Source organism: Phyllobates terribilis, unplaced genomic scaffold (genome assembly GCF_046119375.1).
Source record: "Phyllobates terribilis strain yellow unplaced genomic scaffold, ASM4611937v1 Scaffold_43__1_contigs__length_10536358, whole genome shotgun sequence".
Taxonomy (NCBI): domain Eukaryota; kingdom Metazoa; phylum Chordata; class Amphibia; order Anura; family Dendrobatidae; genus Phyllobates; species Phyllobates terribilis.
Genome location: NW_027362803.1, coordinates 6682097 through 6699668, shown reverse-complemented (window position 1 = coordinate 6699668; position 17572 = coordinate 6682097).

Below are 17572 nucleotides of genomic sequence, written 5' to 3'. Positions count from 1 at the left end.
TTGGTGATGTCAGAATGGTCGTCATGGCGACGATGATGTCATACTGGTCGTCATGGCGACGGTGTTGCCATAATGGTCGTCATGGCGACGATGATGTCATAATGGTCGTCATGGCAATGGTGATGTCAGAATGGTCGTCATGGCGACGATGATGTCATAATGGTCGTCATGGCGACGGTGATGTCATAATGGTCGTCATGGCGACGATGATGTCATAATGGTCGTCATGGCTACGATGATGTCATAATGGTCGTCATGGCGACGATGATGTTATAATAGTCGTCATGGCGACGATGATGTCATAATGGTCGTCATGCCGACGATGATGTCATAATGGTCGTCATGCCAACGATGATGTCAATATGGTTGTCATGGCTTTGGTGATGTCATAATGGTCGTCATTGCAACGGTGATGTCATAATGGTCGTCATGGCGACGATGATGTCATAATGGTCGTCACGGCGACGATGATGTCATAATGGTCGTCACGGCGGCGGTAATGTCATAATGGTCATCATGGCGACGATGATGTCATACTGTCGTCATGGCAACTATGTTGCCATAATGGTCGTCATGGCGACGATGATGTCATAATGGTCATCATGGCGACGATGACGTCATAATGGTCGTCATGGCGACGATGACGTCATAATGGTCGTCATGGCGACTATGACGTCATAATGGTCGTCATGGCGACGATAATGTCATACTGGTCGTCATGACGACGGTGTTGCCATAATGGTCGTCATGGCGACGATGATGTCATAATGGTCGTCATGCCGACGATGATGTCATAATGGTCGTCATGGCGACGATGATGTCATAATGGTCGTCACGGCGACGATGATGTCAGTATGGTGGTCATGGCTTTGGTGATGTCGTAATGGTCATCAGGGCGACGGTGATGTCATAATGGTCGTCATGGCAATGGTGATGTCAGAATGGTCGTCATGGCGACGATGATGTCATACTGTCTTCATGGCGACGGTGTTGCCATAATGGTCGTCATGGCGACGATGATGTCATAATGGTCATCATGGCGACGATGACGTCATAATGGTCGTCATGGCAACGATGAAGTCATAATGGTCGTCATGGTGACGATGATGTCATACTGGTCGACATGGCGACAGTGTTGCCATAATGGTCGTCATGGCGACGATGATGTCATAATGGTCGTCATGGCGACGGTGTTGTCATAATGGTCGTCATGCCGACGATGATGTCATAATGGTCGTCATGGCTAAGATGATGTCATAATGGTCGTCATGGCGACGATGATGTCATAATGGTCATCATGGCGACGATGACGTCATAATGATCGTCATGGCGACGATGACGTCATAATGGTCGTCATGGCGACGATGATGTCATAATGGTCGTCATGGCGACGGTGATGTCATAATAGTCGTCATGGCGACAATGATGTCATAATGGTCGTCATGCCGACGATGATGTCATAATGGTCGTCACGGCGACGGTGTTGCCATAATGGTCGTCATGGCGACGATGATTTCATAATGGTCGTCATGGCGACGATGATGTCAGTATGGTGGTCATGGCTTTGGTGATGTCATAATGGTCGTCATGGCGACGGTGATGTCATAATGGTCGTCATGGCGACGGTGTTGCCATAATGGTCGTCATGGCGACGATGACGTCATAATGGTCATCATGGCGACGATGATGTCATAATGGTCGTCATGGCGACGATGACGTCATAATGGTCGTCATGGCGACGATGATGTCATAATGGTCGTCATGGCGACGATGATGTCATAATGGTCGTCATGGCGACGATGATGTCAGTATGGTGGTCATGGCTTTGGTGATGTCATAATGGTCGTCATGGCGACGGTGATGTCATAATGGTCGTCATGGCAATAGTGATGTCAGAATGGTCGTCATGGCGACGATGATGTCAGTATGGTGGTCATGGCTTTGGTGATGTCATAATGGTCGTCATGGCGACGATTATGTCATAATGGTCGTCATGGCGACGATGATGTCAATATGGTTGTCATGGCTTGGTGATGTCATAATGGTCGTCATGGCGACGGTGATGTCATAATGGTCGTCATGGCGACGATGATGTCATAATGGTCGTCACGGCGACGATGATGTCATAATGGTCGTCATGGCGACGATGATGTCATACTGGTCGTCATGGCGACGGTGTTGCCATAATGGTCGTCATGGCGACGATGATGTCATAATGGTCGTCATGCCGACGATGATGTCATAATGGTCGTCATGGCGACGATGATGTTATAATGGTCGTCATGGCGACGATGATGTCAGTTTGGTGGTCATGGCTTTGGAGATGTCATAATGGTCGTCATGGCGACGGTGATGTCATAATGGTCGTCATGGCAATGGTGATGTCAGAATGGTGGTCATGGCTTTCGTGATGTCATAATGGTCGTCATGGCGACGATGTCAATATGGTTGTCATGGCTTTGGTGATGTCATAATGGTCGTCATGGCGACGGTGATGTCATAATGGTCGTCATGGCGACGATGACGTCATAATGGTCGTCATGGCGACGATGATGTCATAATGGTCGTCATGGCGACGATGATGTCATACTGGTCGTCATGGCGACGGTGTAGCCATAATGGTTGTCATGGCGACGATGATGTCATAATGGTCGTCATGGCGACGGTGATGTCATAATGGTCGTCATGCCGACGATGATGTCAGTATGGTGGTCATGGCTTTGGTGATGTCATAATGGTCGTCATGGCTTTGGTGATGTCATAATGGTCGTCACGGCGACGGTGATGTCATAATGGTCGTTATGGCGACGATGACGTCATAATGGTCGTCATGGCGACGATGATGTCATACTGGTCGTCATGGCGACGGTGTTGCCATAATGGTCGTCATGGCGACGGTGTTGTCATAATGGTCGTCATGCCGACGATGATGTCATAATGGTCGTCATGCCGACGATGATGTCATAATGGTCGTCATGGCGACAATGATGTCATAATGGTCATCATGGCGACGATGACGTCATAATGGTCGTCATGGCGACGAGGACGTCATAATGGTCGTCATGGCGACGATGATGTCATAATGGTCGTCATGGCGACGGCGATGTCATAATAGTCGTCATGGCGACAATGATGTCATAATGGTCGTCATGCCGACGATGATGTCATAATGGTCGTCACGGCGACGGTGTTGCCATAATGGTCGTCATGGCGACGATGATGTCATAATGGTCGTCATGGCGACGATGATGTCATAATGGTCGTCATGGCGACGATGATGTCAGTATGGTGGTCATGGCTTTGGTGATGTCATAATGGTCGTCATGGCGACGGTGATATCATAATGGTCGTCATGGCAAAGGTGATGTCAGAATGGTCGTCATGGCGACGGTGTTGCCATAATGGTCGTCATGGCGACGATGACGTCATAATGGTCGTCATGGCGACGATGATGTCATAATGGTCGTCATGGCGACGATGACGTCATAATGGTCGTCATGGCGACGATGATGTCATAATGGTCGTCATGGCGACGATGATGTCATAATGGTCGTTATGGCGACGATGATGTCAGTATGCTGGTCATGGCTTTGGTGATGTCATAATGGTCGTCATGGCGACGGTGATGTCATAATGGTCGTCATGGCAATAGTGATGTCAGAATGGTCATCATGGCGACGATGATGTCAGTATGGTGGTCATGGCTTTGGTGATGTCATAATGGTCGTCATGGCGACGATTATGTCATAATGGTCGTCATGGCGACGATGATGTCAATATGGTTGTCATGGCTTGGTGATGTCATAATGGTCGTCATGGCGACGGTGATGTCATAATGGTCGTCATGGCGACGATGATGTCATAATGGTCGTCACGGCGACGATGATGTCATAATGGTCGTCATGGCGACGATGATGTCATACTGGTCGTCATGGCGACGGTGTTGCCATAATGGTCGTCATGGCGACGATGATGTCATAATGGTCGTCATGCCGACGATGATGTCATAATGGTCGTCATGGCGACGGTGTTGCCATAATGGTCGTCATGGCGACGATGATGTCATAATGGTCGTCATGGCGACGATGATGTTATAATGGTCGTCATGGCGACGATGATGTCAGTATGGTGGTCATGGCTTTGGTGATGTCATAATGGTCGTCATGGCGACGGTGATGTCATAATGGTCGTCATGGCAATGGTGATGTCAGAATGGTGGTCATGGCTTTCGTGATGTCATAATGGTCGTCATGGCGACGATGATGTCAATATGGTTGTCATGGCTTTGGTGATGTCATAATGGTCGTCATGGCGACGGTGATGTCATAATGGTTGTCATGGCGACGATGATGTCATAATGGTCGTCACGGCGACGATGATGTCATAATGGTCGTCATAGCGACGATGAAGTTATAATGGTCGTCATGGCGACGATGACGTCATAATGGTCGTCATGGCGACGATGATGTCATAATGGTCGTCATGGCGACGATGATGTCATACTGGTCGTCTTGGCGACGGTGTTGCCATAATGGTTGTCATGGCGACGATGATGTCATAATGGTCGTCATGGCGACGGTGATGTCATAATGGTCGTCATGCCGACGATGATGTCAATATGGTGGTCATGGCTTTGGTGATGTCATAATGGTCGTCATGGCAACGATGATGTCATAATGGTCGTCATGGCGACGATGATGTCATAATGGTCGTCATGGCGACGATGATGTCAGTATGGTGGTCATGGCTTTGGTGATGTCATAATGGTCGTCATGGCGACGGTGATGTCATAATGGTCGTCACGGCGACGGTGATGTCATAATGGTCGTCATGGCGACGGTGATGTCATAATGGTCGTCACGGCGACGGTGATGTCATAATGGTCGTCATGGCGACGATGATGTCATACTGGTCGTCATGGCGACGATGTTGCCATAATGGTCGTCATGGCGACGATGATGTCATAATGGTCGTCATGGCGACGATGATGTCATAATGGTCGTGACGGTGATGTCATAATGGTCGTCATGGCGACGGTGATGTCATAATGGTCGTCACGGCGACGGTGATGTCATAATGGTCGTCATGGCGACGATGACGTCATAATGGTCGTCATGGCGACGATGATGTCATACTGGTCGTCATGGCGACGATGTTGCCATAATGGTCGTCATGGCGACGATGATGTCATAATGGTCGTCATGGCGACGATGATGTCATAATGGTCGTCATGCCGACGATGATGTCATAATAGTCGTCATGGCGAAGATGATGTCATAATGGTCGTCATGGCGACGATGATGTCATAATGGTCGTCATGGCGACGATGACGTCATAATGATCGTCATGGCGACGATGACGTCATAATGATCGTCATGTCGACGGTGATGTCATAATGGTCGTCATGGCGACGGTGATGTCATAATAGTCGTCATGGCGACGTTGATGTCATAATTGTCGTCATGCCGAAGATGATGTCATAATGGTCGTCATGGCTACGGTGTTACCATAATGGTCGTCATGGCGACGATGATGTCATAATGGTCGTCATGACGACAATGATGTCATAATGGTCGTCATGGCGACGATGATGTCATAATGGTCGTCATGCCGACGATGATGTCATAATGGTCGTCACGGCGACGGTGTTGCCATAATGGTCGTCATGGCGACGATGATGTCATAATGGTCGTCATGGCGACGATGATGTCATAATGGTCGTCATGGCGACGATGATGTCAGTATGGTGGTCATGGCTTTGGTGATGTCATAATGGTCGTCATGGCGACGGTGATGTCATAATGGTCGTCATGGCAATGGTGATGTCAGAATGGTCGTCATGGCGACGGTGTTGCCATAATGGTCGTCATGGCGACGATGATGTCATAATGGTCGTCATGGCGACGATGATGTCATAATGGTCGTCATGGCGACGATGACGTCATAATGGTCGTCATGGCGACGATGATGTCATAATGGTCATCATGGTGACGATGATGTCATAATGGTCGTCATGGCAATGGTGATGTCAGAATGGTCGTCATGGCGACGATGATGTCAGTATGGTGGTCATGGCTTTGGTGATGTCATAATGGTCGTCATGGCGACGGTGATGTCATAATGGTCGTCATGGCGATGGTGATGTCAGAATGGTCGTCATGGCGACGATGATGTCAGTATGGTGGTCATGGCTTTGGTGATGTCATAATGGTCGTCATGGCGACGATTATGTCATAATGGTCGTCATGGCGACGATGATGTCAATATGGTTGTCATGGCTTTGGTGATGTCATAATGGTCGTCATGGCGGCGGTGATGTCATAATGGTCGTCATGGCGACGATGATGTCATAATGGTCGTCACGGCGACGATGATGTCATAATGGTCGTCATAGCGACGATGACGTCATAATGGTCGTCATGGCGACGATGATGTCATAATGGTCGTCATGGCGACGATGATGTCAATATGGTTGTCATGGCTTTGGTGATGTCATAATGGTCGTCATGGCGACGGTGATATCATAATGGTCGTCATGGCGACGATGATGTCATAATGGTCGTCATGGCGACGATGATGTCAGTATGGTGGTCATGGCTTTGGTGATGTCATAATGGTCGTCATGGCGACGGTGATATCATAATGGTCGTCATGGCAAAGGTGATGTCAGAATGGTCGTCATGGCGACGGTGTTGCCATAATGGTCGTCATGGCGACGATGACGTCATAATGGTCGTCATGGCGACGATGATGTCATAATGGTCGTCATGGCGACGATGACGTCATAATGGTCGTCATGGCGACGATGATGTCATAATGGTCGTCATGGCGACGATGATGTCATAATGGTCGTTATGGCGACGATGATGTCAGTATGGTGGTCATGGCTTTGGTGATGTCATAATGGTCGTCATGGCGACGGTGATGTCATAATGGTCGTCATGGCAATAGTGATGTCAGAATGGTCGTCATGGCGACGATGATGTCAGTATGGTGGTCATGGCTTTGGTGATGTCATAATGGTCGTCATGGCGACGATTATGTCATAATGGTCGTCATGGCGACGATGATGTCAATATGGTTGTCATGGCTTGGTGATGTCATAATGGTCGTCATGGCGACGGTGATGTCATAATGGTCGTCATGGCGACGATGATGTCATAATGGTCGTCACGGCGACGATGATGTCATAATGGTCGTCATGGCGACGATGATGTCATACTGGTCGTCATGGCGACGGTGTTGCCATAATGGTCGTCATGGCGACGATGATGTCATAATGGTCGTCATGCCGACGATGATGTCATAATGGTCGTCATGGCGACGGTGTTGCCATAATGGTCGTCATGGCGACGATGATGTCATAATGGTCGTCATGGCGACGATGATGTTATAATGGTCGTCATGGCGACGATGATGTCAGTATGGTGGTCATGGCTTTGGTGATGTCATAATGGTCGTCATGGCGACGGTGATGTCATAATGGTCGTCATGGCAATGGTGATGTCAGAATGGTGGTCATGGCTTTCGTGATGTCATAATGGTCGTCATGGCGACGATGATGTCAATATGGTTGTCATGGCTTTGGTGATGTCATAATGGTCGTCATGGCGACGGTGATGTCATAATGGTTGTCATGGCGACGATGATGTCATAATGGTCGTCACGGCGACGATGATGTCATAATGGTCGTCATAGCGACGATGAAGTCATAATGGTCGTCATGGCGACGATGATGTCATACTGGTCGTCATGGCGACGGTGTTGCCATAATGGTTGTCATGGCGACGATGATGTCATAATGGTCGTCATGGCGACGGTGATGTCATAATGGTCGTCATGCCGACGATGATGTCAATATGGTGGTCATGGCTTTGGTGATGTCATAATGGTCGTCATGGCAACGATGATGTCATAATGGTCGTCATGGCGACGATGATGTCATAATGGTCGTCATGGCGACGATGATGTCAGTATGGTGGTCATGGCTTTGGTGATGTCATAATGGTCGTCATGGCGACGGTGATGTCATAATGGTCGTGACGGTGATGTCATAATGGTCGTCATGGCGACGGTGATGTCATAATGGTCGTCACGGCGACGGTGATGTCATAATGGTCGTCATGGCGACGATGACGTCATAATGGTCGTCATGGCGACGATGATGTCATACTGGTTGTCATGGCGACGATGTTGCCATAATGGTCGTCATGGCGACGATGATGTCATAATGGTCGTCATGGCGACGATGATGTCATAATGGTCGTCATGCCGACGATGATGTCATAATAGTCGTCATGGCGAAGATGATGTCATAATGGTCGTCATGGCGACGATGACGTCATAATGGTCGTCATGGCGACGATGACGTCATAATGATCGTCATGGCGACGATGACGTCATAATGATCGTCATGTCGACGGTGATGTCATAATGGTCGTCATGGCGACGGTGATGTCATAATAGTCGTCATGGCGACGTTGATGTCATAATTGTCGTCATGCCGACGATGATGTCATAATGGTCGTCATGGCGACGGTGTTACCATAATGGTCGTCATGGCGACGATGATTTCATAATGGTCGTCATGACGACAATGATGTCATAATGGTCGTCATGGCGACGATGATGTCATAATGGTCGTCATGCCGACGATGATGTCATAATGGTCGTCATGCCGACGATGATGTCATAATGGTCGTCACGGCGACGGTGTTGCCATAATGGTCGTCATGGCGACGATGATGTCATAATGGTCGTCATGGCGACGATGATGTCATAATGGTCGTCATGGCGACGATGATGTCAGTATGGTGGTCATGGCTTTGGTGATGTCATAATGGTCGTCATGGCGACGGTGATGTCATAATGGTCGTCATGGCAATGGTGATGTCAGAATGGTCGTCATGGCGACGGTGTTGCCATAATGGTCGTCATGGCGACGATGATGTCATAATGGTCGTCATGGCGACGATGATGTCATAATGGTCGTCATGGCGACGATGACGTCATAATGGTCGTCATGGCGACGATGATGTCATAATGGTCGTCATGGTGACGATGATGTCATAATGGTCGTCATGGCAATGGTGATGTCAGAATGGTCGTCATGGCGACGATGATGTCAGTATGGTGGTCATGGCTTTGGTGATGTCATAATGGTCGTCATGGCGACGGTGATGTCATAATGGTCGTCATGGCGATGGTGATGTCAGAATGGTCGTCATGGCGACGATGATGTCAGTATGGTGGTCATGGCTTTGGTGATGTCATAATGGTCGTCATGGCGACGATTATGTCATAATGGTCGTCATGGCGACGATGATGTCAATATGGTTGTCATGGCTTTGGTGATGTCATAATGGTCGTCATGGCGGCGGTGATGTCATAATGGTCGTCATGGCGACGATGATGTCATAATGGTCGTCACGGCGACGATGATGTCATAATGGTCGTCATAGCGACGATGACGTCATAATGGTCGTCATGGCGACGATGATGTCATAATGGTCGTCATGGCGACGATGATGTCAATATGGTTGTCATGGCTTTGGTGATGTCATAATGGTCGTCATGGCGACGGTGATATCATAATGGTCGTCATGGCGACGATGATGTCATAATGGTCGTCATGGCGACGATGATGTCAGTATGGTGGTCATGGCTTTGGTGATGTCATAATGGTCGTCATGGCGACGGTGATATCATAATGGTCGTCATGGCAAAGGTGATGTCAGAATGGTCGTCATGGCGACGGTGTTGCCATAATGGTCGTCATGGCGACGATGACGTCATAATGGTCGTCATGGCGACGATGATGTCATAATGGTCGTCATGGCGACGATGACGTCATAATGGTCGTCATGGCGACGATGATGTCATAATGGTCGTCATGGCGACGATGATGTCATAATGGTCGTTATGGCGACGATGATGTCAGTATGGTGGTCATGGCTTTGGTGATGTCATAATGGTCGTCATGGCGACGGTGATGTCATAATGGTCGTCATGGCAATAGTGATGTCAGAATGGTCGTCATGGCGACGATGATGTCAGTATGGTGGTCATGGCTTTGGTGATGTCATAATGGTCGTCATGGCGACGATTATGTCATAATGGTCGTCATGGCGACGATGATGTCAATATGGTTGTCATGGCTTGGTGATGTCATAATGGTCGTCATGGCGACGGTGATGTCATAATGGTCGTCATGGCGACGGTGATGTCATAATGGTCGTCATGGCGACGATGATGTCATAATGGTCGTCACGGCGACGATGATGTCATAATGGTCGTCATGGCGACGATGATGTCATACTGGTCGTCATGGCGACGGTGTTGCCATAATGGTCGTCATGGCGACGATGATGTCATAATGGTCGTCATGCCGACGATGATGTCATAATGGTCGTCATGGCGACGGTGTTGCCATAATGGTCGTCATGGCGACGATGATGTCATAATGGTCGTCATGGCGACGATGATGTTATAATGGTCGTCATGGCGACGATGATGTCAGTATGTGGTCATGGCTTTGGTGATGTCATAATGGTCGTCATGGCGACGGTGATGTCATAATGGTCGTCATGGCAATGGTGATGTCAGAATGGTGGTCATGGCTTTCGTGATGTCATAATGGTCGTCATGGCGACGGTGATGTCATAATGGTCGTCATGGCGACGATGATGTCATAATGGTCGTCACGGCGACGGTGATGTCATAATGGTAGTCATGGCGACGATGATGTCATACTGGTCGTCATGGCGACGGTGTTGCCATAATGGTCGTCATGGTGACGATTATGTCATAATGGTCGTCATGGCGACGATGATGTCATAATGGTCGTCATGCCGACGATGATGTCAGTATGGTGGTCATGGCTTTGGTGATGTCATAATGGTCGTCATGGCCACGATGATGTCATACTGGTCGTCATGGCGACGGTGTTGCCATAATGGTCGTCATGGCGACGATGATGTCATAATGGTCGTCATGGTGACGGTGATGTCATAATGGTCGTCATGCCGACGATGATGTCAGTATGGTGGTCATGGCTTTGGTGATGTCATAATGGTCGTCATGGCGACGGTGATGTCATAATGGTCGTCATGGCAATGGTGATGTCAGAATGGTCGTCATGGCGACGATGATGTCAGTATGGTGGTCATGGCTTTGGTGATGTCATAATGGTCGTCATGGCGACGATTATGTCATAATGGTCGTCATGGCGACGATGATGTCAATATGGTTGTCATGGCTTTGGTGATGTCATAATGGTCGTCATGGCGACGGTGATGTCATAATGGTCGTCTTGGCGACGATGATGTCATAATGGTCGTCACAGCGACGATAATGTCATAATGGTCGTCACGGCGACGGTGATGTCATAATGGTAGTCATGGCGACGATGATGTCATACTGGTCGTCATGGCGACAGTGTTGCCATAATGGTCGTCATGGTGACGATGATGTCATAATGGTCGTCATGGCGACGATGATGTCATAATGGTCGTCATGGCGACGATGATGTCATAATGGTCGTCATGCCGACGATGATGTCAGTATGGTGGTCATGGCTTTGGTGATGTCATAATAGTCGTCATGGCGACGATGATGTCATACTGGTCGTCATGGCGACGGTGTTGCCATAATGGTCGTCATGGCGACGATGATGTCATAATGGTCGTCATGGCGACGGTGATGTCATAATGGTCGTCAAGCCGACGATGATGTCAGTATGGTGGTCATTTCTTTGGTGATGTCATAATGGTCGTTATGGCGACGATGATGTCATAATGGTCGTCATAGCGATGTTGATGTCATAATGGTCGTCATGGCGACGATGATGTCAGTATGGTGGTCATGGCTTTGGTGATGTCATAATGGTTGTCATGGCGACGATGATGTCATAATGGTCGTCATGGCGACGATGATGTCAATATGGTTGTCATGGCTTTGGTGATGTCATAATGGTCGTCATGGTGACGGTGATGTCATAATGGTCGTCACGGCGACGATGATGTCATAATGATCGTCACGGCGACGATGATGTCATAATGGTCGTCACGGCGACGGTGATGTCATAATGGTAGTCATGGCGACGATAACGTCATAATGGTCGTCATGGCGACGATGATGTCATAATGGTCGTCATGGCGACGATGATGTGATAATGGTCGTCATGGCGACGATGATGTCATAATGGTCGTCATGGTGACGATGATGTCATAATGGTCGTCATGGCGACGATGACATCATAATGGTCGTCATGGCAACGATGATGTCATAATGGTCGTCATGGCGACGATGATGTCATACTGGTCATCATGGCGACGGTGTTGCCATAATGGTCGTCATGGCGACAATTATGTCATAATGGTCGTCATGGCGACGGTGATGTCATAATGGTCGTCATGCCGACGATGATGTCAATATGGTGGTCATGTCTTTGGTGATGTCATAATGGTCGTCATGGCAACGATGATGTCATAATGGTCGTCATGGCGACGATGATGTCATAATGGTCGTCATGGCGACGATTATGTCATTATGGTGGTCATGGCTTTGGTGATGTCATAATTGTCGTCATGGCGACGGTGATGTCAATATCGTCGTCATGGCAAGGGTGATGTCAGAATGGTCGTCATGGCGACGATGATGTCATACTGGTCGTCATGGCGACGGTGTTGCCATAATGGTCGTCATGGCGACGATGATGTCATAATGGTCGTCATGGCAATGGTGATGTCAGAATGGTCGTCATGGCGACGATGATGTCATAATGGTCGTCATGGCGACCGTGATGTCATAATGGTCGTCATGGCGACGATGATGTCATAATGGTCGTCATGGCTACGATGATGTCATAATGGTCGTCATGGCTACGATGATGTCATATAGGTCGTCATGGCGACGATGATGTCATAATGGTCGTCATGGCGACGGTGATGTTATAATAGTCGTCATGGCGACGATGATGTCATAATGGTCGTCATGCCGACGATGATGTCAATATGGTTTTCATGGCTTTGGTGATGTCATAATGGTCGTCATGGCGACGGTGATGTCATAATGGTCGTCATGGCGACGGTGATGTCATAATGGTCGTCATGGCGACGATGATGTCATAATGGTCGTCACGGCAGCGGTAATGTCATAATGGTCGTCATGGCGACGATGATGTCATACTGTCGTCATGGCGACGGTGTTGCCATAATGGTCATCATGGCGACGATGATGTCATAATGGTCATCATGGCGACGATGACGTCATAATGGTCGTCATGGCGACGATGACGTCATAATGGTCGTCATGGCGACGATAATGTCATACTGGTCGTCATGGCGACGGTGTTGCCATAATGGTCGTCATGGCGACGATGATGTCATAATGGTCGTCATGGCGACGATGACGTCATAATGGTCGTCATGGCGACGATGATGTCATAATGGTCGTCATGGCGACGATGATGTCATAATGGTCGTTATGGCGACGATGATGTCAGTATGGTGGTCATGGCTTTGGTGATGTCATAATGGTCGTCATGGCGACGGTGATGTCATAATGGTCGTCAAGGCAATAGTGATGTCAGAATGGTCGTCATGGCGACGATGATGTCAGTATGGTGGTCATGGCTTTGGTGATGTCATAATGGTCGTCATGGCGACGATTATGTCATAATGGTCGTCATGGCGACGATGATGTCAATATGGTTGTCATGGCTTGGTGATGTCATAATGGTCGTCATGGCGACGGTGATGTCATAATGGTCGTCTTGGCGACGATGATGTCATAATGGTCGTCACGGCGACGATGATGTCATAATGGTCGTCATGGCGACGATGATGTCATACTGGTCGTCATGGCGACGGTGTTGCCATAATGGTCGTCATGGCGACGATGATGTCATAATGGTCGTCATGCCGACGATGATGTCATAATGGTCGTCATGGCGACGGTGTTGCCATAATGGTCGTCATGGCGACGATGATGTCATAATGGTCGTCATGGCGACGATGATGTTATAATGGTCGTCATGGCGACGATGATGTCAGTATGGTGGTCATGGCTTTGGTGATGTCATAATGGTCGTCATGGCGACGGTGATGTCATAATGGTCGTCATGGCAATGGTGATGTCAGAATGGTGGTCATGGCTTTCGTGATGTCATAATGGTCGTCATGGCGACGATGATGTCAATATGGTTGTCATGGCTTTGGTGATGTCATAATGGTCGTCATGGCGACGATGATGTCATAATGGTCGTCACGGCGACGATGATGTCATAATGGTCGTCATAGCGACGATGAAGTCATAATGGTCGTCATGGCGACGATGACGTCATAATGGTCCTCATGGCGACGATGATGTCATAATGTTCGTCATGGCGACGATGATGTCATACTGGTCGTCATGGCGACGGTGTTGCCATAATGGTTGTCATGGCGACGATGATGTCATAATGGTCGTCATGGCGACGGTGATGTCATAATGGTCGTCATGCCGACGATGATGTCAGTATGGTGGTCATGGCTTTGGTGATGTCATAATGGTCGTCATGGCAACGATGATGTCATAATGGTCGTCATGGCGACGATGATGTCATAATGGTCATCATGGCGACGATGATGTCAGTATGGTGGTCATGGCTTTGGTGATGTCATAATGGTCGTCATGGCGACGGTGATGTCATAATGGTCGTGACGGTGATGTCATAATGGTCGTCATGGCGACGATGATGTCATAATGGTCGTCATGGCGACGATGACGTCATAATGGTCGTCATGGCGACGATGACGTCATAATGGTCGTCATGGCGACGATGATGTCATACTGGTCGTCATGGCGATGGTGTTGCCATAATGGTCGTCATGGCGACGATGATGTCATAATGGTCGTCATGGCGACGATGATGTCAATATGGTTGTCATGGCTTTGGTGATGTCATAATGGTCGTCATGGTGACGGTGATGTCATAATGGTCGTCACGGCGACGATGATGTCATAATGATCGTCACGGCGACGATGATGTCATAATGGTCGTCACGGCGACGGTGATGTCATAATGGTAGTCATGGCGACGATAACGTCATAATGGTCGTCATGGCGACGATGATGTCATAATGGTCGTCATGGCGACGATGATGTGATAATGGTCGTCATGGCGACGATGATGTCATAATGGTCGTCATGGTGACGATGATGTCATAATGGTCGTCATGGCGACGATGACATCATAATGGTCGTCATGGCAACGATGATGTCATAATGGTCGTCATGGCGACGATGATGTCATACTGGTCATCATGGCGACGGTGTTGAGATAATGGTCGTCATGGCGACAATTATGTCATAATGGTCGTCATGGCGACGGTGATGTCATAATGGTCGTCATGCCGACGATGATGTCAGTATGGTGGTCATGTCTTTGGTGATGTCATAATGGTCGTCATGGCAACGATGATGTCATAATGGTCGTCATGGCGACGATGATGTCATAATGGTCGTCATGGCGACGATTATGTCATTATGGTGGTCATGGCTTTGGTGATGTCATAATTGTCGTCATGGCGACGGTGATGTCAATATCGTCGTCATGGCAATGGTGATGTCAGAATGGTCGTCATGGCGACGATGATGTCATACTGGTCGTCATGGCGACGGTGTTGCCATAATGGTCGTCATGGCGACGATGATGTCATAATGGTCGTCATGGCAATGGTGATGTCAGAATGGTCGTCATGGCGACGATGATGTCATAATGGTCGTCATGGCGACCGTGATGTCATAATGGTCGTCATGGCGACGATGATGTCATAATGGTCGTCATGGCTACGATGATGTCATAATGGTCGTCATGGCTACGATGATGTCATATAGGTCGTCATGGCGACGATGATGTCATAATGGTCGTCATGGCGACGGTGATGTTATAATAGTCGTCATGGCGACGATGATGTCATAATGGTCGTCATGCCGACGATGATGTCAATATGGTTTTCATGGCTTTGGTGATGTCATAATGGTCGTCATGGCGACGGTGATGTCATAATGGTCGTCATGGCGACGATGATGTCATAATGGTCGTCACGGCAGCGGTAATGTCATAATGGTCGTCATGGCGACGATGATGTCATACTGTCGTCATGGCGACGGTGTTGCCATAATGGTCATCATGGCGACGATGATGTCATAATGGTCATCATGGCGACGATGACGTCATAATGTTCGTCATGGCGACGATGACGTCATAATGGTCGTCATGGCGACGATAATGTCATACTGGTCGTCATGGCGACGGTGTTGCCATAATGGTCGTCATGGCGACGATGATGTCATAATGGTCGTCATGGCGACGATGACGTCATAATGGTCGTCATGGCGACGATGATGTCATAATGGTCGTCATGGCGACGATGATGTCATAATGGTCGTTATGGCGACGATGATGTCAGTATGGTGGTCATGGCTTTGGTGATGTCATTATGGTCGTCATGGCGACGGTGATGTCATAATGGTCGTCAAGGCAATAGTGATGTCAGAATGGTCGTCATGGCGACGATGATGTCAGTATGGTGGTCATGGCTTTGGTGATGTCATAATGGTCGTCATGGCGACGATTATGTCATAATGGTCGTCATGGCGACGATGATGTCAATATGGTTGTCATGGCTTGGTGATGTCATAATGGTCGTCATGGCGACGGTGATGTCATAATGGTCGTCTTGGCGACGATGATGTCATAATGGTCGTCACGGCGACGATGATGTCATAATGGTCGTCATGGCGACGATGATGTCATACTGGTCGTCATGGCGACGGTGTTGCCATAATGGTCGTCATGGCGACGATGATGTCATAATGGTCGTCATGCCGACGATGATGTCATAATGGTCGTCATGGCGACGGTGTTGCCATAATGGTCGTCATGGCGACGATGATGTCATAATGGTCGTCATGGCGACGATGATGTTATAATGGTCGTCATGGCGACGATGATGTCAGTATGGTGGTCATGGCTTTGGTGATGTCATAATGGTCGTCATGGCGACGGTGATGTCATAATGGTCGTCATGGCAATGGTGATGTCAGAATGGTGGTCATGGCTTTCGTGATGTCATAATGGTCGTCATGGCGACGATGATGTCAATATGGTTGTCATGGCTTTGGTGATGTCATAATGGTCGTCATGGCGACGATGATGTCATAATGGTCGTCACGGCGACGATGATGTCATAATGGTCGTCATAGCGACGATGAAGTCATAATGGTCGTCATGGCGACGATGACGTCATAATGGTCCTCATGGCGACGATGATGTCATAATGTTCGTCATGGCGACGATGATGTCATACTGGTCGTCATGGCGACGGTGTTGCCATAATGGTTGTCATGGCGACGATGATGTCATAATGGTCGTCATGGCGACGGTGATGTCATAATGGTCGTCATGCCGACGATGATGTCAGTATGGTGGTCATGGCTTTGGTGATGTCATAATGGTCGTCATGGCAACGATGATGTCATAATGGTCGTCATGGCGACGATGATGTCATAATGGTCATCATGGCGA